The sequence below is a fragment of the Pleurodeles waltl genome, chromosome 5, assembly GCF_031143425.1.
Source record: "Pleurodeles waltl isolate 20211129_DDA chromosome 5, aPleWal1.hap1.20221129, whole genome shotgun sequence".
In the NCBI taxonomy this organism is placed as follows: Eukaryota; Metazoa; Chordata; class Amphibia; order Caudata; family Salamandridae; genus Pleurodeles; species Pleurodeles waltl.
This window is the reverse complement of record NC_090444.1, coordinates 712791797-712815164: the sequence shown is the minus strand read 5'-3', so window position 1 is coordinate 712815164 and position 23368 is coordinate 712791797.

Below are 23368 nucleotides of genomic sequence, written 5' to 3'. Positions count from 1 at the left end.
TCGACTTCAACTTATTGGATTCTTGTGGTTTTGGTCTTGTTTTGTTTATTTTAAATAAATTAACCTTTCTAACCTGGTGTGGATTCTTGTTGTGTGGTGTAATCACTATTTTAATGTTTTATGTGTTGCACAAATACTTTACACATTGCCTCCTAAATTAAGCCTGCCTGCTCTGCAGCAAGCTACCAGAGCGTGAGCACAGGCTAATTTATGGTGTGTATCTGACTTACCCTCTATAGGATTGTGCTTCCTGAATGGACAGGGGGCATACCTCTACCAACCAGAAACCCAATTTCTGACACTGAGCTTTGTCAAGTGGCATTAAAGATTTCAGACAATTACTTTCCTCTTTGTTAGTTTCATGGCAAATCTTTTTTTGAATTCTTTGTTTTTTCTTTATATTTTGTAAGCGCTGTCACAAGATCAATGGCTTTCGTGATGTTAGAGTGGATATTTTCAAGGGATGCTGCGGAGGAGAATTTGCTGATATGATGGCACAGTACCAAAATATCGAATGCCAAGTATCATGCAAAAACTGTTGCAGCCAGACAATTGACACCCAAATAATTGTGAAGGTATATCTACCTTGGTAATATACATATGTTCAAGGTACAAAGATCTGAGTAATAGATGGTATGAATATTATAAGAGTGAATGAAGAACTAACTTTGTATTTCAACGTTCAAAGACAGAGATGGGTTAGTGTTAATGCATCACCTATTCTGACAGTGGATAAGCAATCTTCTTTGGTTGACTTTCTGAGGCTGAGAATGTTGCCTAGTGAGGATCTTATGACTACCCTTCAAAAAAATGAAAGGCACATTTCAGGTTCTTGGAAGAGGTATTTGTTATCAGTTCCTCACCTATGTTCTATATTGTAAGTACATTGCCTGCAACAGGAAAAAACTCTCTCTAGTTTCCTATTTCTTATGCGAGAGGATGATTTGGATTAGCCTGTCTCCTATTTTGTCAACTTGGTGGTAATTTCATATCTCATATCACATTTGCGATTATACACTCACAGTTCTAATGCTTCACCCTCATCACTATAGCTGAACAGGATGCCAGGATTCCTGAACAAGCAATGTGCCCAGCAACTTTAGCCCTCTTGTAGTCCTGAGTATAATACAATTATTACCTGAAGCCAGCAGAACAAATTTTACTGTGCCTAGTCCCTCCAATATGCATTTCCCACTTGGCTAGGCCAAATGCTAGGTCTGGGTTAGTATAACACAGTGGCAAAACAAGAAACTGAATAATTCATGCAGAAAATCGTATGCATACTCATAATTCTTACAGATAACACAAGTGTGATGGAACTTGTAGGTAAAGTGATTTCAAAAGGATCCGGCAATTGAGCTGTGTGGATATTTGGATTGGAACTGAGGTCTACTACTTCAGTGCTCTTTCACTACATATCCTGTACCTGAACCTGGACACAAACACTAGATCACATCTTATTCACAAAGACCCACGGCCATTTAAATCCTTCACCACCCTTCCTGGCCTTGCTCTTTGGCGGTTCCCAGTAAATTAATTATTACTATTACTGTTATTATCATTATTATTATTATTATTATTATTATTATTATTATTATTATCAGAGTCTTATATAAAGTTTAGCTACCCACTCGGGTTTGCCGGTCAGTTAGCAGCAGGTTGGGTAGGTATGCCTAAATTATTACGCATTACAATGTTTCTTTTATAAAACCATTACATCAAATAGTGCAATAGTCTTGCCAATGAAGAGCTTGGTAAGTATCACATGTATTTAGCTCTCAGAACACTAACCGAAGACAAGCCTCTGCCCCAGTTGGGGTTGGCTGATGTCTTAAATCGTTGAAGAACGGGAGCAGCGCTATTTTACCACCTTAGAAAGTGGTAAACAGTTGCTTTTTATGGGAACTTTAAACACATGCACTTCTTTTGACTGGAAATATAGCCAGATTTGTTGATATCTTTAAAGTAAACAGAAGAACATAACACAGTAACACACACAAAGCAACACAACAACCCAATTAACCATTAACGGAGCACAGCACAACAAAAGTCAAAACAGTACACGACAACTGCTGCACAACACCATACCACAATTACAATGATGCAGCACAAAAACAAAGCAGCAGGAAAAACAATAGTATGCCATACTGCAAATATGCACAGACATTCTTGCCAGACATTATCGTCTCCAGAATCCTGCTTTCATGTAATGTGATAAAAGGCGTTTGCACCAAGCCCACTTTAGCATACCACCAAATACATGAAATAGCGCCAGTAATTTGGCCCCATGTTTTGTAAGTCATAAAACATTGCAAACTGTTGCTTAGTATGTTTAGCATGCTTCACTTGTTGACCTTTCTTATCAGAGGTGACAGTCATTTTAGCTTCCTCTTGGTGCTTTCATATAATGTTCACTAGTGACCCAGTATTGTGCTATAAAGATATAAGCTGTAATAATGAAAGGTAACAGTAAAGGAAGTGTAATGTACTGCTTAATGCACTTGGACAAAAGAGCACATTGATGCTCTACTATTTCCATGAAGGCCGATGGGAATTGTACCACAGGGAAAAAAGGTGCAAATGGTGCATTTTAACCGAAATTTTAAAAGTATTTTGAAAAACTGGTGTTTTTTCAATTAATCCTTCTCTTTTTCTTTCCATCTTTTTTTCCTTTCATTCTTCATTCATGTTGTATTTGTCATTAATTCTTTACTATCTGTAGATCATTCGCCCTTCATTATGTCGATCTGTTTTCCATCTTTCTGCTCTCCTTTCAGTAAGTGTTTCTTTCTGTGAGAAAACAGGGCTGATTGCAGAGGCCCCATAACTTTTTGCCCCCATTTTCCACTTTTTGCTGGTGTTTTCCTGACTCTGATGGTGCCCTGGGTACTGCTAACCAGTCCCAGGGCCTGTGCTCTGTGTAAAATCAATATGCAAATTAGGCTAATTATAATTGGCTAAGTGAACCTACCTATAAGTCCCTAGTATATGGTAGGGCATGTAGGTTTAGGGACCACAGCATAGGTGGTGCACACCTAGGTGCACTGCTGAGGTGCCCAGTGTCATTTTAAAAGCAGGCCTGCCTTGCTGGCTGCTTTTAAATTAAAGTTATATGCAAATTCGACTTTGGAATTAAAGGTACTTCCAAAGTCTTAAACTACCTTATTTTTACATATAAGTCACCCCTAAGGTGTGCCCTATGTGCCCCTAGGGCTGGGTGCCATGTAACTATAAGCAGGGACTTTATAAAAATAGATTTATAAGCCCTGGTCAGGTCAAAACAGCCAAATTTGTTTTTCCCTCATTGAAGTAAATGGCCTTCATAGGCTAGAATGGGCAGACTTTATTTTAAATTGTAAAGTCTCCTTAAATGTTACATACCAAGAATTTGGTATCAAATTGATTGTTGTGATAAATCCCACAACTTCCAGTTGTTGGATTTAATATAACTTGTCCAGGTAAAAAGTTTAGACTTTACCTAAAAAGTTGCCAATTTCAGCTCTGCATTGTTTTTGCTGCTGTGCTCTGATTGGCCAGCCTGCAGCAGCTTCTGCCAGGCTGCCTTGATTAGGAGTGAAGTGGCCTGGCTTCACACAAAGGAATGTGCTTGGGGGAGAGAATCTCCCCTCAGCAGATGGTGAGGCAGGAAGGGGGAGGGCTGCCAAACTGGTCTTCAAAGGCAGAGAAGGACATTTGCAGCACCCAGCAACACCCCCACATCCTGCAACCCCAGACAGCTAGGTGCCCCCTTGATTAGATTAGGAGAGGGCAGGAGAGGGGTGTGTTTATGATTTTTAGCCACACCAGTGGGTGGGCTCAGCCAGATGTAACCTCCAAAAATCAGATTCATCCATGTTGGATTTTTAGAGACTGTTGCCTTCTGGGATGGATTTTTGCCACACTTCCCAGGAAGTGGTCATCACAGTGGGAAGACCCTGTCCCTGATTGGAGAACCAGGGCCCCCCTGCTTTTCACCCAGGAGCAAGGATAAAACTGGCAGACCTGCACCCACACCTCAGATCCCCTCCAGAATTCAACAAGAAAGGAACTAAAGAAGAAGAAGGACTGCCCTGCTGGACCCCTGGCCTGCACCTGGACCCTGCACTCAGAAGGACTGCACCAGCTGCACACTTGGGCTTCACCACAAGAAGGACTTTGCCTGGCTTCAACTGGTTCAAGGAGGGACTCCCTGTTTGCTACAGGTGAAAAATTGCTAAACCAGAGTCCCCTGCACCAACTCCTGAAGAAAGCGACCAGCTGACCACTGTCCAGTGGCCAAAAAGGAGTTTGCGCCAGGTGTATTCTGGGAGTTGAAGTCCGCACCCCCCAAGGACCATCACAGAACTTCTGGACCCTTGGGGTGAGCTGTGGACCCCAAAAGAACCTTAAAAGAACATCTGGGTGAAGCCCCAGAAGTTTGGAAAAGATTGGAGAATTTTTGAAAAAAAGCTCCATAAAGTGACCGACCTGACGCAGAAATTCTAGCCGGCTTGCCTCAACCGCGACCCGGCCTGACTTCGTGGTTCGTCCCGGTAAAGAAAAACATCCAAAAAAGAGACTAAGTCCGAACGTAAAGAGTTGACCGGGACCTCCCAGCCATCGTATCCGAGAAGGGCTCCATGGACGACGGATCAAGATCCAGGTTTACCCCGGTCGAAGGATTTTCATCTCGAAAAAACGACTAAGTCTGAAGGTAAAAATCACCACCGAGGAAACCGACTTCGCGTATCCGGACAAGGGCTCCAGGAGGTCGGATTCAACTGGCAGGTTCGTCCCGGGGAAGAAAAACATCAAAAAAGAGACTAAGTCAGAAGGTAACTTTTTAACCAAGGCCTCCCGCGACTTGTAGCCGAGCAGGGCTCCATCGCGGTCGGCCTGAAAGTTTGACTTTGCCCCGGTCCTGGTGCAACCAGATGACCCGATTGGCGCTTTTTGTTTCTAAGCGCTAGAAAATAATAATACTTTAAAAATTCATATCTCCGGTTCCCCTGAACCAATTTTAATCGTTTTTGTGTCATTTTAAAGATAAAAATATAAGCTATTTTTATAAATTGGTTTTGGATTTTTAAACTGTTTCCTGTGTTTTATTTAATTACTGTTTTGTGATATTTGAATGCTTTACACTTTGTCTCCTAAGTTAAGCCTTGACGCTCGATGCCAAGCTACCAAGGGTAGAGCTGGGATTAATTTACTGAGACCTAACTGTACCTATGTGGAGGTTAGTGGCTTGTTGCTAGGTGTAGGTACCTACCTGCCCTACCAATAACCCATTTTCCAACACTTTCCTTGTCTCTATTTGTCTTCTATTGCCTCACGTTTGTGCTATCTTTTTATCTTTCTTTTTATATTCTTATTTTACTTTCTTTCATTCTTCCCAGTTTCCCTTCCTCTTACCCATTTCTCATTCATTATTTTTTCCTTTATTATAATTTTTCTCTCCATCCTGTTTTATTTCTGCCTTCTGTTACTTTTTTCTGCCTTTTTCTTTAATTTCGTCATCTCTTATTTCTTCTTTCCATGCCAGTACCTTAAGTGCTGGAACACTCAGTATGAGTAGTTTGTGTTATATAAGCAAAGTTCATCCACTCATTCTTTTCATCTTTGGCATTTCATTCTGTTTTCAAGATTTTCTCCTGGTTTACCCTAGTTTCAAATTTCATTCTTTATTTCTTTTTTGTTTCCTTCAATGCTTCCTTTTTCTCTTTTCATCTGTCTTTCCTTCTCTCTCTTTCCCTCCTCCTGTCTGTCTTTGTTTATTTCAGTTCATCATGAGTCCTCTCTTACTGCTTTTGATCCTGCTTCCTTTCTTTCTGACCATAATTTTTACTTCTTTGTATTCACTTTTTTCTTTCTCATTCTCTCTTTGCATTGACCTACAACTTTTTTCTTTGGCATTTTCATCATTTCAATTGAATTCTGCCAAGTGTTTGGGAGTGTTGCCCCATCCCAAAGCTCTGTCATCTTATCTTCTGTACTGCAATGTGTATTAGTGTCTAATTTGTGACCTAGGGCCACAGATCAAGTCTACTGTAGGCTGTCAAGAGCAAGTTATTCTTATCCTGCTGAAGCTGGTATAGCGTGATTTAGAACAGAACCTTTATGGCTACCGGAGGATTCTATATCAGTATGTGATGTAATTGCTAGAACAGAATGCATGAGAGTTTACTTTAGGATGCTGGAGTTCACAGGTACATGCAGAGGATAAAAGATGTGTGATTTACAGCTCTGTGTGTGGCCTAGTCATTTAGCAGGTACCAGGCTGGGGAAGATCCTACAAAACTAGCGATGAACTAGGGAAAGTAACCCAAAGAAGAAAGTGCTCTCCTGGATAGTTTGCTGTGGCCAAGCAGACTGCTTATGCATGCCACGTGAACCTTTGTTGAAGTGCTGAGTTGATGGCTGGCATATGTGGAGTCAAAACGCATCTCCAACTGATGTGAAGCATATGAATGAAAAGAGAGCTTCGTTGGAAAAGTATATGCATTGTGGGCCAAGAAACTTTGACCAAGATCACACAAAAAGGTACTGTGCTCCCACGCAAAATAAATTTATACTATATAGAGAGCGTTAACATTAAAGGCAGATTCAACCAGGTTTACAAAGTGCATTTAAAGACAATTATCAAATATTTCATAGCTCTGGCTGACAGAATAAGGAAAAAAGAAAACACACTGCCATTACTCTTACCTGTGTCTTGATAAGTGGAGCCTTACAACCTCAGCACCAGGTGAGGAGGCATAAGAAAAAGCACTGGGGCTGATCTTACTGAGCTGTCCAATACCTGAAGCAGCACACCATCAAAGCTGCCAGGTGGTGGTGCATAACAATTCTGGAGGTCTCCATGAGTGACAAGGCTCAGATGCAAACCAAGAAAAAGGTCAAAACTCCTAAGGCTGTCTTGGATGGCCGAGAGACCTCCGTGAAGATGCAGATTCCCAGGGACAGTCAACAACATTTGATAGAGCTCCACCCTCGATGTCAGTCACTCCCATGAACTGTTGCAATGCTGTCACTTTCCTCAAACCACCACCATTATTCGATACTGCCAAAAAACAAAATATTGGTGATAGATGGACTACATGGGAATTTGAAGATTTCATTAATGTACTTAAAGAGACTGATAACAGGAAGATTATCAAAAAATCTTGCTGGTGATGGTGTGAAAGAAGTCATAAAGAATATGCCAAGAACTGACGAAGAAATCACAAACCATCAGAGTAAGAATGCGTTGAATTTCAAATTTAATTTACTACCAAACGTCAACAATGAGCAATCTATTTTCAGTCAAGAAAGCCAAAGAGTTGGTGATACAATCAATTCATTCATGGAAAGACTTGACACACTCATCAAACACTATAAGTTCCATGAATTTAATGATGAAGAAGCCATGAGGCTTATAGTGATCAATGGATGCTTGTCTGATTCGTTCAGGTGACGAATGCTGGGAGAAACACTTATGGTCTGATTTAGACCCAGGGGAGGGAATATTCGATCACAAATGTGACAGATATTCCGTCTGCTATATAAAGATCGCCATAGGACATAAAGTTATGTTATGTTATGTTATTTGAATTTAACCCCTTTGCTGCCAGGCCTTTTCCCCCTCCTGTGCCAAGCCTTTTTTTGGCTATTTGAGGCAGTTCGCACTTAGGCCCTCATAACCTTTTGTTCACATAAGCTACCCACGCCAAATTTGCATCCTTTATTTCCAACTTCCTACAGACTTTGTGGGTTCCTCTGAAGGAGACCAAGAAATTAGCCAAAATACAGTGAACATTTTGTTTTTTTCAAAAAAATGGGAAAAAAGGGCTGCAGAAGGCAGCTCGTGGTTTTTTACCTGAAAATGGCATCAACAAAGGGTTTGCGGTGGCAAGATCACCATCTTCCCAGCGTTCAGGAACAGACAGACTTGAATTGGAAAACCCAATTTTTCAATACAATTTTGACATTTTACTGGGACATACCCCATTTTTACTATTTTTTGTGCTTTCAGCCTCCTTCCAGTTAGTGACCAAAATGGGTGAGAAACCAATGCAGGATCCCAGAAAGCTAAACATTTCTGACAAGGAGACACAATTCTGAATTCAGCAAGGGGTCATTTGTGTACATCCTACAAGTGTTTCCTACAGAAAATAACAGCTGAAATAAAAAAATTATTGAAATTGAGGTGAAAAAAACCAGCCATTTTTCTCCACGTTTTACTCTGTAACTTTTTCCTGCGATGTCAGATTATTTAAAGCAATATACCATTACGTCAGCTGGACTCTTCTGGTTGCGGGGATATATAGGGCTTGTAGGTTCATCAAGAACTCTAGGTACCCAGAGCCAATAAAAGCTGCACCTTGCAATGGGTTTTTATTCTATACCGGGTATACAGCAATTCATTTGCTGAAATATAAAAAGTGAAAAATAGGTATCAAGAAAACCTTTGTATTTCCAAAATGGCCACAAGATAAGGTGTTGAGAAGCAGTGGTTATTTGCACATTTCTGAATTCCGGGGTGCCCATACTACCATGTGAATTACAGGGCATTTCTCAAAAAGACGTCTTTTTTACACACTGCCTTACATTTGGAAGGAAAAAATGTAGAGAAAGACAAGGGGCAATAACACTTGTTTTGCTATTCTGTGTTTCCCCAAGTCTCCCGATAAAAATGGTACCTCGCTTGTGTGGGTAGGCCTAGCGCCCACAAAGGGAAATGGCTCACAACACAACGTGGACACATCACATTTTTTCACAGAAAACAGAGGTGTTTTTTGCAAAGTGCCTACCTGTGGATTTTGGCCTCTAGCTCAGCCGGCACCTGGGGAAACCTAGCAAACCAGCGCATTTTTGAAAACTAGACACTTTTTCCTCTCATTTCGGTGACAGAAAGTTCTGAAATCTAAGAGGAGCCACACATTTCCTTCCACCCAGCATTACCCCAAGTCTCCCGATAAAAATGGTACCCCACTGGTGTGGGTAGGCCTAGCGCCCACGAAAGGAAATAGCCCAAAACACAACGTGGACACATCACATTTTTTCACAGAAAACAGGTGTTTTTTTACAAAGTGCCTACCTGTGGATTTCGGCCTCTAGCTCAGCTGGCCCCAGGGGGGGCAGAAATGGCCTAAAATAAATTTACTCCCCAACCCCCCTGGGTAGCGACCCTTGCCTACGGGGTCGCTCCCCCTGTGTGAAATTGGCACAAAAAAAAAGATCCTCGGTGCCTAGTTGTTTCTGCCCCCCTTGGGGGCAGATTGACCTAAAATCGGCCGATTTGCCCCCGGGGGGCAGAAATGTTCTAAACACAATTTGCCCCCCAGGGGAGCGACCCTTGCCTAAGGGGCCGCTCCCCATCTCTCAAAAAACAAACAAACAAAAAAAGAAAACACAAAAAAATAAATTGACCTGGCGCCTAATAACAATAGGCCAATCTGCCCCCAGGGGGGCAGTAATGGGCTAAAATAAATTCCCCCTCCTGGGGAGCAACCCTTGCCTACGGGGTCGCTCCCCTTGCGTGACGTTGGCGCAAAAAAAAAGATCCCTGGTGCCTAGTGGTTTCTGCCCCCCTTGGGGGCAGATTGACCTAAAATCGGCCGAGGAGCGACCCCTGGGAGCGACCTTTGCTTAAGGGGTGGCTCCCATCTGTAAAACAAAAACAACGAAAAAAATCCCAGGGCCTAGTGGTTTCTGCCCCCCTTGAGGGCAGATTGGCCTAATTAAAATAGGTGGCCTAAAATAAATTTGTCCCCAGGGGAACGACCCTTGCCTAAGGGGTCGCTCCCCTTGCGTGAAATTCCCAGAAAAAAAAAACTCCCTGGTGTCTAGTGGTTTCTGTCCCCCTTGGGGGCAGATTGGCCTCATAAAAATAGGCCAATCTGCCTCCAAGGTGGACAGAAATGGCCTAAATATAATTTGCCCCCTAGGGGAGCGACCCTTGCCTAAGGGGTCGCTCCCCACCTCAAAAAAACAAAACAAAAAAAATAAAGATCCCTGGTGCCTAGAGGTTTCTGCCCCCCCCTGGGGGCAGACCCCTAATAATAGGCTGATCTGCCTCCAGAGGGGGCAGAAAAGGCCTTATAAAAATGCCCCCCCCTAGGAGCGACCCTTGCCCAAGGGGTCGCTCCCTTATGCCAATTACTTAAAAAAATTAAATCCCTGATGTCTAGTGGGCGTTTTAGCAGCCGGATTGTTTTCAATCTGGCTGCTAAAACGCTGAGAGAGACTTCAAAGGGAAGGAAATTAATTTCCTTCCCTTTGAAGCCACTCTGGCCTCCTTCACGTGATCGTAAGAGAAATGCTTTGCATTTCTCTTACGATCGTGCTGGAAGCTGAGCTTCCAGCGCGATGGGAGGAGGCCTTTTGACAATCAGTGCGCGATCGCGTGCTGGCGCCACAGGGGGGGTCGGGGGTGGAAGGGGAAGGGCTTCCCGTTCCATCCCTGCCTTGGGGGGGTGGGGGGGAACCCCTCAGAGGGAGCGCTAGCGCTCCCTCTGGGATCTGTGCCCAGGACGTAACGGTTATGTCCTGGGCACACGAGCACTGTGCCACAGGACGTAACCATTGCGTCCTGGGCACAGAAGGGGTTATATAGAGTGTATCTGCCCAGAGGCCTCGCAGCACTCAAACTTGAAGCAAGAAGCATCCAGAGAAGATAAATTGAAGCTCAAACCCTAAAAAGCCACGTCTTCAGGGCCTTGCGAAAGGATAATTCATGGTTCATTGCTCGTATGCTGATCATTAATGAATTCCAAAACTTTGCCCCCCTATATGCCAGGAAGCTTCCCCCCCATCTGGCTTTCTTCAATTTGGGAATCACTGCCAAGTATGCTGATGACGATCTAAGTGATATATTGGGGATATAAAAAGACGCTAATGACCTCAGCATTTCCGGACCTCGATTATGCAAAACTCTATGCATATGGCATAGTGTTTCAAACTGCATCCTCTTATCCACTGGCAGCCAATGCAATGATGAAATTCCAGCTTTTATAGATTCCTGCTTAGGAATATTCAGTATCAAGCGTGCCGAGGCGTTTTGGACTCTCTGCAATCTTTTAATCACATAGCCAGGTGAGCCCACGAAGAGTGCATTCCCATAGTCAATTCGGGAACCAATTAACGCCTGTGCACTTATTCTTTTGGCTGTGAACGGTAAGATGGTGAAAACCCTCCTCAACAACCTAAGAAGACCAAAAGAGGAAGCAGCTATTTTGTTAGCTTGATGGGCCATTGATAGTTGTGGATCGAGCCAAACCCCCAAACTTTTAATAAATTCTTTAGGTGGGGGTAGGAAACTCATTCCATCAATCAAGGAGGGATTCATGATGGGCTTTACTTGTTGCCCAAAAATCATCACCTCTGTTTTATTGTCATTCAGTTTAAGTTTACTTCCAGTCATCCATGCTGCCACCGCTTGGAGACCTGGAGCAAATACATAAAAGGAATCCCATGAAAGAGATATAATTAGTTGTGCATCATCTGCATAAGACACCAAAGTCAGCCCGAAGGGGTGGATTAATTCTGCCAGCGGTAGCATGTAGATATTAAATAGAGTGAGGCTAAGAGAAGAACCCTGTGGAACTCCGCATCTACTATTGATATGATCTGAGAAGTATGACCTATCTAAGACCTGAAAAGACTTATCTTTAACAAATGAGTTGATCCAGTCTAAAACTGACCCAGATAATCCAATATCTTGTATCCCATTCATTAATATATCCAGGTTCACCGTATCAAAAGTGGCACTGAGGTCTAGAAGAATAATGGCTGTTTCTATGCCCTTATCTAGTCGCTTTTTCACTTCTTCGGTAACAGCGATTAATGCAGTCTCTGTCCTGTGTAATGGTCTAAAGCCCATGTGAGTAGCATGTAGAATATTACTGACTTCCAGAAAAAGAGGCAGTTGAGTTTGAACATATTTTTCACCTATCTTAGACAGAATCGGCAATAGTGAAATAGGCCTATAAATACTAAAAAGTCCGGGGTCAAGATTAGGTTTCTTCAAGAGAGGCTTGACAATGGCATGTTTCCATTGCTTTGGCACTATACCAGCAGTCATTGAAAGATTGATAGAATTCGTAATAAAGGAAACCGTCAATGGGGCGCCTAGTAATAGTACCTGGGGAGGGACTGGGTCCAGGGGAGATCCTGATTTAATAGCTTAAAGATATCGGGTGGAAAACTGATAAAGATGTAGTGTACCCTGATTTTTGTTAATGGGATAATAATATGACGGATGGTATATCTGTTGCATTTGTGAAGGAGTAACCCCTTCTGCTAGGATCTAAATCAGGTACTTAGTATAGAGCAAGTGTTGCTGGCTGCCATAGCTGAGGAACGTGCTGAGAGACAAGCTGCTGACATGGTGGCCGAAGGTGCCCACAGCTAGTCAGTCATGAGTGTGAAAAGTAATTCGAAACAAAGGTCTGAAGGACACAAAATGATGTCTATACACACAACGAAGTTGTGTTTCAGATGTGGATTTGTGTTTCCACATGAAGGAAAGTGTCCCAGTAGTGGTCAGATATGCAAAGTCTGTGGTAAAGAGAACCATTTTGTAATGATGTGCAGAGGGAAGACAAAAACAAGTGCGTCACAGCACAAAGACAAAATGGTTGCCAGAATGTTCCAGAAGCAACGTTTGAGGCGCGCCAACAAGACAAATAAATACTAAACAATTTTGATTGAAATCTAAATCATTTTCAAACAAATCTTCAGCCTCAATAGTAAGTAAAAGTGTGGAAAGTGATTGTGCCAAGTCAATGCTTACCTCAGAAACATGTGCACATGTCGGGCTGATTGCCTGCAAGGAGAAAGGTCAGTAAAAGAAAAGTTGACATATCAAAATAATGAAATCATACAAACACTGTGCAAAGATTACACTGAAAATAAATGGATGTTCAATACCTTTCATCATCGATAGTTCTGCTTCGATAAATTTAATGCCCGAAGAAAAGTACAATGAAATGTCTGTTATTGTGCTTCACACTGTCAATGAAGGATCTATGCCCATGTGCGTTGACTAGCGTCAAGTGAGCAAGGCAATAGAACAAGAGAGACATTCAAGGCCGCACATTGCAGACATGATTATGCAATTAAATGGTGTCAAGGTCTTTTCTAGCCTTGACTTGAATTAAGGTTATCATCAGTTAGAACTAGAAGAAGACTGCTGATAGATTACCACTTTTGCTACACATGTTTGTTTGTTTAGCTACAAGAGGCATATGGCCTGATTTAGATTTCAGTACAGGGGTTACTCTGTCACTACGATGATGGATATCTCATCCGCCAAATCTACATCCCATAGGAAACAATTGGATTTAGATTTTGGCTGAAGGGATGTCTGTCACCGTTGTGACGGAGTAACCTCTGTGCCAAAATCTAAATCAGACCTTTAGTTCTGGTGTGTCATCGGCTGCAGAACTTTGCCAAGATGTCATACAACTCTTAATATAACCTGTTGTGAATGCATTTAACTACAGTGATGACATACTGTTTTTCGGAGCTACACAAAATGAGCACAATATGTCCCCCACACAAGTATGTCAATTACCTAGTGATGCAGGTTTGACTTTAAATGCAGACAAGTGTGAGTTCAATAAAACAAAATTTTAATTATTTGCCCATATATTTTCTGATGGGAGCAGGATGCCAGATCCTGCAAACGTACAAACTTTAACAAATGCTGAACCCCCAGAGGATATTTCACCAGTGCGCTTGTTTCTTGGAATAGCCAAATACTATTCATGATACATAAAGGACTTTGCCACTTTCATTGCTCCACTACAAGAATTAACCAACAGAAATGTTGCTTTTGAATAGTCAATGAAAGGTGAAAAGAGTTTCAACAGAATCAAACATGCAATAGAAAAAGCTACCAAAATGGCACACTTCAATCCAAATCTCCATACTGAGATTGTGGTTCACTCTAGTCCTGTAGGGTGAGGCGCTATACTTGCACGGATTTGTGGATGCCCAACTGCATGAAGACATATTGTGGCCTATGCTAGTCGAAGTTCATCTCAAACAGAACATGCTTATTCACAACCCGAGAAGGGAAGTTTGGCTGTAGTATGGGCTTGTGAAAATTTCCATGTCTTCCTGTACATAAAACCTTTTTATGCTGGCGATTGATCATCAAGCCTTGCTGACTATCATTGCAATCATAAGACCAAGATGCCTCCTCTAATTGAAAGATGTGGACTACGATTCCAAGAGTACAACTATACAATTGTGCATTGACCTGGAAAAGATCAAAATCCTGCTGACTACTTTTCAAGGGTGCCTATTCAAGGTCATGGCAATCCTTCCAAAATGACTGTGGGTACATCAATTTAATTGTCAAGTCAAGTACAACACCCGCTGTATCTTTAGCCCATATTGTCACTGCTACGAGTCATGATAGTGACATATTAAAGTTTAAACAAAATAATACACATTAGTCATAGAACAAACATGATCGACCACTAACTAACAATGGCAAATATCTAAGATACAAGAACGTCAAGGATGAATTATGCATAACTCAGGAAGGAGTTATTTTGTGAAGATCGAGGATGCTGATTCCACAGCGTTTACACCAAAAAGTGATAGAAGTGGCTCACAAAAGATATGGAGGTATTGTTGCAACAAAGAGAGCTCTTCATGACTGTTTTTGGTTTCCATATCTAGACGAAAGATTTGAAAGGGACCTCAAAGCATGTCACATATGCAATTGTTTGTCAACCAAAGTCACTCAGCAGAAACTGAATATGTCAGAACTCCCCAAACATGCCTGGGAGAATGTAGTCATTGATTTCTTTGGTCCGCTTGATAATGGACATCATTTAATGGTGATAATAGATGAATATTCACGTTTTCCAATAGTCGAAGATCTTTTATCCATGACCCATGAAAGAGTGATCGAGAAACTTAATGGCATATTTGTAACATGGGGTTTGCCATCCATTGTAAAGTTGGGCAATGGTTCACCCTTTAATAGCAAAGAATTAAAAAAAATTCTAGAGCATCTAAATTTGACACCTCAAAAGATCACATCTTTGTGGCCACAGGCCAATGGACTGATTGAGCATTTCATGAGCACGCTAAACAAAGCAGCGCATTGTGCAACTCTTGAGAAGCTTGATCAGTGCTGAACTCTACTCTATGAGCTTATCGTCAATACCCCACTTAATTATAAGTGAAAGTCTTACAACCTTGGTTTTCGGAAGAGCAATGGAAACCAAGATACCCCAATTGACCACAAAGTTGGATACTAATGAAAGAGAGATACCAAAGAAAACTTGATTCATATGAGGAATTTGGTTTAAAAACAAAATGAAAATGTATGCAGACAAGATGCGACATGCAAATGACCTCTCATTCCAAAAGGGAGATTTGTTGATGGCTAGACAATTACGAACAAAAAAATATGATGCTCCTTTTAATTCGGAGCTGTTTCAATTAGTGTCTACCAAAGGACACATGGTGACTGCCCACCGACTTGGGAAGTCCTTTACTAGAGACTCTTCTCATTTCAGGCCTGTGTTCCATCGATCTGCCCGAGATGGTGAAAGAACGACTGATTGTGAAAGCTCAATAACTGTTGCTGGTTCACCACCAACCTTGGCAATTTCTGACATTGAAGACGACCATTCACAGTTTCCAGTAACCAGATCGGGTAGGCAGATCAAACTGCCAAGAAGATTATTTGAAGATATATATATATATATATATATATATATATATATATATATGTATATATATATATATATATATATGTATGTATATAAATGTATCTAAATATATATACATATATCAACATTTACAGTTCTATCTTTTCAGTGATTCTTTATATATATATATATATATATATATATATATATATATTACCCAGTGGAGGTTTCCATTAGATAGTTATAGTTAGGACCATGTTCCCAGTGAAAAAGCGTTTTAGCATTTTTTGACTTGCCGATATCTTTGGCACCGTTTGAAGTCTCTTTATGCAATTTTCCAAAACAAGTGGCCAGGTGATTCTTAGTGTGGATGTAAAGATTCGGGATGATCTGTCAAGTGGGGGCTGAGAGAAAGGGGGCTAAAAAAACATTACGTTTCCCATGTAAATTCCCATAAGATCTGTCAACATGTCTACAGCTTGAACCATTGTACGGAATTACACAAAGGTTTGCAGAAAGCTAGCTGTTGGTACACAGATTTAGCTTTTTGTCAATTGATGTAAATCCCTTTGGTCTTTTTTGAGAAATTTAGGGAAATTCAAATTTGTATATCTCTGGCTGCAAAGTATTTGCAAACAATGACGAGCTATTGCAGGGAAATGCACAGCTCTGATTGGCTGTCAAGACTTCAAACCAGGAAGTGTTGGCAGCCATTCAAGAAACAGGACTAGGGTAGAGGCACCTTGACCCCTTAGTACTGGTGGGGGGTCCCAGAGGGAGCAAAAAAAACTGTTTTTAAATTATTTTTTTTGCCATGTGTTCACAATATTTGAGAATTTGTGGCAAAAAATGAAAAAAAAAAACAAGCACAGGCTCCCTCACTTCTTTTTTTATAGGCCTACAGGGTGGCCGGCTCCCAGGGGCATTAAAAATTTAGAGTGGGGGGGCATCCTGCCCCCCCCACAGCTCAAGGGACCACCACCTCCCCAGAGCTTTTATTTTTTTATGTGTGGGGGCCTGGGGACCGCCACCTCCCCAAGGCTTTCCTATTTATCAATAGGGAGGGACAACCCCTCACTGCCCTGGAGAGTGCCACCTCCCCAGGGCTTTTGTTGTAAAATATGAGGGGGCCCGTGGCCCCTCGCTGCCCTAGGGTCTACCACCCCCCGGGGCTGTGTCCTAGTTGGATGGGAGCCAAACAACCCCCCTTGAGGGGCCACTGATGTCCCTGGGAACCGCCATCCCCCAGGGCCGGCTCCTGCTATGTCCCAGGGGGTCAACCTCCGGGACAAAGCTGTTTGCTGTGGCTTGGCTGCAACTCTACAGGTGCTGCCAAGCCACAGCAAACACTTTGGGGCATATTTATACTCTGTTTGCGCCGGATTTGCGTCATTTTCTTTTACGCAAATCCGACGCAAAACTAACTCCATATTTATACTTTGGCGTTAGACCCGTCTAGCGCCAAAGATCTTGGAGTTTGCGTCATTTTTTAGCATGGACATCTACCTTGCGTTAATGATATGCAAGGTAGGCGTTCCCTTCTAAAAAATGACTCCAAGGCATGTGCGCCTTATTTATACTCCTGGGCAAAAATGACGCCCGGGAGTGGGTGGGTCAAAAAAATGACGTCCAGCCGCTTTTGCGTAATTTCTTAACGCCTGGTCAGGGCAAGCGTTAAGGGACCTGTGGGCTCGGAAGGAGCCCAGAGGTGCCCTCCCATGCCCCCAGGGACACCCCCTGCCACCCTTGCCCACCCCAGGAGGACGCCCAAGGATGGAGGGACCCATCCCAGGGAACTTAAGGTAAGTTCAGGTAAGTTTTTTTTTTTTTGTGGCATAGGGGGGCCTGATTTGTTCCCCCCTACATGCCACTATGCCCAATGACCATGCCCAGGGGACAGAAGTCTGGGCATGGCCATTGGGCAAGGGGGCATGACTCCTGTCTTTGCTAAGACAGGAGTTATGTCAATGGAGGGTGGGAGTAAAAAAAAATGGCGCTAATCGGGTTGAGGCAGATTTTTTGCCTCAGACAGACTTGCCCCATTCTTTGACGCCCAAGCTCCATTTTCCCCTATGCCGGCGCTGCCTGGTGTGGGTCATTTTTTTTTACGCACACCAGTCAGCTCCGCCGGCTAACGTCATTCCATAAATAAGGCGCCCGCATGGTGCTTTGGAATGGTGTTAGCCGGCGTTAAATTGTTTGACGCACAACTGCGTTGGCGCAGTTGTGCGCCAAAAAGTATAAATACGGCCCTTTGGGTTTTGACAGCAGGACCTGTAAAGCAGGTCCTGCTGCAAAATCCGAAGTTTCATCTGAAATGCTTCAGTAAGCAAGGAGCTGCTGTCAATGAAGCTCCCTGCTTGCTGAAGGAATGGCACTGCGAGGAAAGCCTTAAGGTTTCCCCGCAGTGCCAGGTAGCCTCTAAAGGGTGTTTTATTTATTTAAAAAAATCTAAATATATATGGGGACAGCAGGGGAGCCCTTGAGGGCTAACAATATATTTTTTTTATGTAAAACCCCCATATCTCAGTGTGAAGGCCACAGACCTTTACACTGAGATTTGGGGGTTCGAGTCCGGCTGGGCTAATTTCAATTTTTTTGATTATTTGTTTTAAAAAAATACATTTTTTGAAAAACAAATTGGAAACAAATAACTAATTCTAAGTATATCAGACAACAAAGACTAAAAAACTCCATCTCTCTCCCTCCCTCTCACTTTCTTTCGCTTTCTCTGTCTCTCTTTCAAACAATTCTCCCACTCACACGCACTCAGATACTTATTCACCCACTCACAGACCCACTCATACACACTCAGACACTCATGCACCTCCTCACAGACCCACTCAGAAACTGATGCACCCACTCACAGACCCACTCAGACCTTCATGCACTCAATAACAGCCCCAATCAGACCTTCAGGCACCCACTCAGACCGAGTCAGACAGTTATCAGTGATGCACACACTCACTCAGACCGTCACACACCCACTCACCGACCCACGGATATCCTGATGCACTCACTCACAGACCCATGCACATACTGATGCACCCACTAAAACACTGATGTATGCACTCTCACACCCAAACAGACTCTTAGTCCTGATACAGCCTCTCACACCTATTCTCACACTCAGAGAGGCTGCAGACAACTGTTGCCACGCAAATGGCTGTGCACAGCATTGGGTTGGGTGATTAGCCACAGGGACTGGCTACAGGCTAGCCCTCGCGGGCAACCCCTACTGTATAAAGGAGAAAGCCATGCATGGTGCAAGATTTGGTGCTTACAGAGAGTTGGCCTCAGGGCCTGAATGCAGGCCAGGCCCTCTGCTCAACCGCCTACACGCACAGCCAAATGATGTGCACGGTGATGTTTGAATGCACGTATAGCAATGCAAATTACTATACGTTACAAAAAAACATAGAAATTCACTGGAAGAAACAAAGGTTACAGGAACGTTATAGTTAGGTTCTGAATTTGCTCGTACAAAACCATAGAAATTCAGCAGTTATAGAGTTCTTTCAAGTAACTGACACTGGTGCCCTAAAGTAACTATAACTGGCGCCTTTGTATTGCACAGCTAATTACTCTACATAATATATCATTGATGATAAAATCTAGGCTATTTTTTATATTCTCACTGCAACATTTGCAATACAATGATTGGGGAGACAACTGTGCATGGTGAAGGCACAAGTTACAGTTACCTTAGACACGAGTTTTAATTCTTTGAAACAACTCTTACTATAACTGCTGAATTTCTATGGTTTTGTACGAGTAAATTCAGAAACTAACTATAATGTCACAGAAACCTTTGTCTTTTTCAAAGTTATATATATATATACATTTACTATTTCTCTCTAACGATTTCAAAAAATGTTCGCTTTTTCATTTAACAGCGGGGGAGATGCAGTGTCTTGCATAATTTTGAATGGAACCTTATGGCTCCCTGATGACTCCATATCAGTGTGTGACGTAGTTGCTAGAAAAGACTGTATGCTTTAGATTGTGGAGTTCACAGGTGCAAACAAAGGAATAAAGATGTGTGGTTTACAACTCCGTTTGTGGCCTAGTCATTCAGTTGCTACCAGGCAGGGGAGCACGCTATAACCAGAACTTCCTGACAGCAGAGTCAGAGGAGGCTCGGAAACCCTGTGCTTTTCACAACTCTAAATAGTGTGGGGAAGTGGGAGACTGGCAGGGTGGAAAGACTGCCAATTTACAACAGTACTCCCACTATGCCAAGCTCTAAATACCCCTCATAGCCATTCCTCAAGCTATTGTTGGGGAAAGTTTACCGGGAGTAGTCAAAAGGTGACTGTGTGAAAGTTATTGTTGTTATGGTGAAGTCGCCTCAGCTCATGTGTGTGCACTTCTCAATCCTTGTTTAGTCATGGAAGAACTTCTGCATGCCACTCTTTTTCTTTAAGCTTTCTGTGGCATCAATTATGAAGGGGTTACAGAGGGGGCGGGATTCTGAGTTGTGTGGCATTTACCCCAACCAGTATTTACTGCAACCAGTAATTACCCGGTGTGTTAAATACCTCGCCCTTCATTACATTTCTGAAGGTCAGACCTGCTGGAATTTAACTGGGGGAAACGGTTATGTTGTTGTATGTTATTGCCCAAAAACTCAGAATGTGTCATAATTATCGCAAATGAATAATGAATACTGAACATCTCAGTGTCAAGTTTTTATCAGATGTCATAATTACTGCATCTGAGTTAGGGCACCCATATCCAGACCCTTAAGTAGACAGACACACTCCACATGTCTAACTGCAAACAATGTTCTTAATTTAACATGTCTCAAGAATATGCAGAGTGAAGCAGTGCAAAAAATACAAAAGGAAAACAAAAGCCTATGCCAGTGAAAGGGTGAGGATTAGGGATGCAGACATTCAAAGACAAACATTTCTCTAAGGCATTTAAGCGAGATCTATTTGTCAACGTGTTTTATTGTGTTTTCAGTATTCTTTTTGCTGTAGAGGTAGGTTTGCATCAGCATTAGTGTCACATTTCTCCTCTTTAAGCATTAACCACTTTGGTCGTTATGGAACCCTGCCCTGACAGAGCCCTCCAACGAGTTTATTGTGTTGCATACGATTGCTTTCCATTTGCTCAAGTGTCAAAGGTACAGTAGTGACTGCAATTTAGAGAAATGTTCGCTGGCAGCTAAGAGAGGTAAGCGGGCGTGTTTGGCTCTGCATTGATTTAATTGTGGTGTGGTACATGAAATCTATTGTCTCTGTTACTTGTAGCTGAATCGCTGTCATGGAAACATTGTCGAATTTAAATAATGATTGAGCAATTCTCATGCAAGGCTCAGTTGTGGAAACAACCAATGTATGAAAACTCATTTCCAAAGAGTTTCATGGCAAGTTATGCAGTCCGTAGAAAACACACTGCAAGAATGTTTGGGTGTCAAACCAGGAAAATAGCTTAAGCAGACAACCACAGTCGAAAGGAAATGTTGTGCTAGGTGAATTTGGACTGACAATCTGCCAAGGCAGAAACAGATTTGTATTGTTGTGCCCTGCTTTACAAACTTGTGAACTTACTACCAAGGACTGCAGGCACAAATGTGAGGCTAGGGAACTGGCTAATGTTTTTATAAATCGTTTTCCACAATGCCTATAGAATCAAAAAGCTAGAAAAGACAACATCATGGCTGAAATTTAAGAATAGTGGATTCATTTAAATGCATGTTCATTCTTAAAACTATTCCAAAAAATCGTGTAAAACTGATAGAAAGCATGTTTTGGTCCTGAAATGTGATTCTTGTAGTATATGTTTTTATAACAAAATTGTACTCATAGCAGTTGAGAAGGAAGTTCCAATTTTTAGTTTCTTTTACTAGGCTATTTTGTACTGCGAGGATACTATTAATTTTATTTCGAAGCTCCTATGGAAGGGTGAAGTGAAGCTATATGAAGTTTCCCTCTCCTTCGAAACTTTGAGGAACGTGTTGTTAAAAAATTATGGTGTTTGTAGTCCTTAGGTGGTAGTGAAAATGTGAGTCTTCAGCCTCTTAAAAACCTAAGGTGAAGAGGGTAAATGTGTGTGTGCGTGTACATGTGCATGCTGGCACACATGCATGCTCGCGTCTGTGTATACAACACAGACTTTGAAGATTTGAGTAGTGCTCATAGTGATTTAACCAAACAAAACATAGCTTGCTGACAAACGCACAATGATTGTTGTAGCACTCAAACGAAGAAACACAGACCTTTTCACTGACTTGTTTGCCTAAAATAAGGCATCAAAGAGTTATGCTGGATTTAGTCTTTGCATCTCATTTAGGGGCAGATTTAAGGAAAGTGCTGTTGCACCCAGTTCAACGCCACTTTCCTTGCACCCCTTAATAATTTTATGTGACGCTATTGATGTACTCTGCAGGAGTATCGCCAAAATATTGGCGCTACTCCTGCAGAGGCCATAGGGGCTCATTCTAAATATTAGTATACCCCTTTTAATGTTTGCTCTGAGCAGGCGTAAAAAGTGCCGGAAATAATGGTGCAAGGAAATCTCTTAGATTTCCTTGCGTCATTTTTTCATCCCCCCTAATGGGGGAATACCCCACTTGCATACATTGTGCCTGGTGCAGGCATAAAGTGGCGCAAGGATTTACAAAGTGACTCAATGCAAGCATTGCACCACTTTGTAAATATGGCGCATGGGAAATGCCACCTTAACGCCGCGCTTGCATCCAAATAAATGCCTTAAATGTGGCACAACGAGGAGCTAGGGGCTTATAAATATGCCCCTTAATTTTTCATCTTAATTTAATAGTAAAAAAATGACTAATTTTCAGTGAGTAAACCTCCTTTCCTCCAAACAGTTTAGTTTTCACTGAAGCACTTTTGCTTCTATTACACCTCTTCAGAGGCAAGGAACCTTGTTAGGTGCTGCAAGTGCTACAGATTAATAGAAAAGAAAAAAATAAACAATTTCTCTTTCAGCAAGAGAGCGACCCCGTAGCACAGACCACTAAATGAAAGTAGATTATCTATTAGCAAATAAGAACATATACTAGATGCACGATGTCTTAATTCCATGGCATGGTGTGCAGTACTCTCTGTATATTGTGGACTGAGCCAAACCTGAATTTCAACAGTAGTTGACTTGAAATAATTTAGAAACAAATGGTGTTTAAGCATGCAATGGATACAATTATTCCTTCAAGCTCCAGAACACATGGAGTGTGTGGCTGATGGGCAATGTTTTGCAAAGAGGGCACTCCAACAGAAATAATGCCTCTTAACAGCATATGTTATAATAATAACCGTGTTTTCAATTCTCTTCTGAAGCCCCCAGCAATACAGTGTCCAATTCACTCCAATAGCAATGTTGTTAAATCCTGCAAGGGCAGAGCACAACAAAAAATGCAAAATTTGTTATGCATTTCTCCAAAATGCATTTGAGAAGAATGATCATATTCTCTCTAATGGTTTTTCCTAAGTGTCTGTAAAAATTATAGTAATTAGGCAGACCTGGGAAGGAAAAGGGGCAATCATGAATGGGGCTCAAGAGATATATCAGGCAAAAAACACAATTCCCAGTATTGAAACAAGTAGCACACAAAGTAGTGTTTTCATAGGGCAACTAACTTACGTATGAAATTGTTTCTTCACATCAGAGTTATGTTGCTTTTGACATACCTAGGTTTAGTTTGACAGCAGAATATGTTTTCACAAACATTTTGCTTCAAAACTTCTCTAGTTTAAAGGGGT